The sequence below is a fragment of the Penaeus monodon genome, chromosome 32 (assembly GCF_015228065.2).
Source record: "Penaeus monodon isolate SGIC_2016 chromosome 32, NSTDA_Pmon_1, whole genome shotgun sequence".
Taxonomy (NCBI): domain Eukaryota; kingdom Metazoa; phylum Arthropoda; class Malacostraca; order Decapoda; family Penaeidae; genus Penaeus; species Penaeus monodon.
In genome coordinates, this window is record NC_051417.1 from 4,209,072 (window position 1) to 4,209,801 (window position 730).

General features: G+C 4.9%; 1 protein-coding gene across 1 annotated transcript in view; it reads left to right on the forward strand.

The window, feature by feature from the left end:
* LOC119593518 (heat shock 70 kDa protein 14-like) overlaps positions 1-730 on the forward strand; it is a gene marked incomplete at its 5' end in the record, with an annotated part of 59,151 nt that overhangs the window by 50,970 nt on the left and 7,451 nt on the right.

Here is a 730-nt window from a genome sequence, read left to right on the forward strand (position 1 = left end):
TTAAAAAATTATATATTTTAATATATTATTTTATATAATATATTATATATAATATAATATATATATATATACATATATTTTATATATTATATATCTTATATATTTATATAAAATTTTATATAATATTATAAATATAAATTATTATAATATCCATATATAATTATATATCCCCTTATTTAATTAAAAACTATAAATTATATAATATCTTATATTTATAAATTTATATAATATTTATAACTTCTTATAATATTATATTAATTTAAATATAATAAAATATATATATACATATAAATATATATTATACTTTATATATATACAATTTTTAAAAAAATTTTTTTATATAAAAATAAAACATATATATTACTTATATATATTTATATTTCTTTTTTATATATTACATATATTATAATATATATATATATAAAAAAACATATACTTTTAATATTAAATATAAAATATTATATATACAAATAAATTTTATATACATATATATTATAAAATATAATTTTTATAAAATTATATAATATAATAAAATTTATAAATAATATAAAATATTACATAAAAGATATACATAAAATAATAAATATATATATACATATATATTTTAAATTTATCAAAATATATACATTAATAACAAATTGAAAAATAATAATATAATATATTCTTATTATACAAAAATATATCTTTTATTTACATATATATTATATAACATATTTTATTAAAATATATT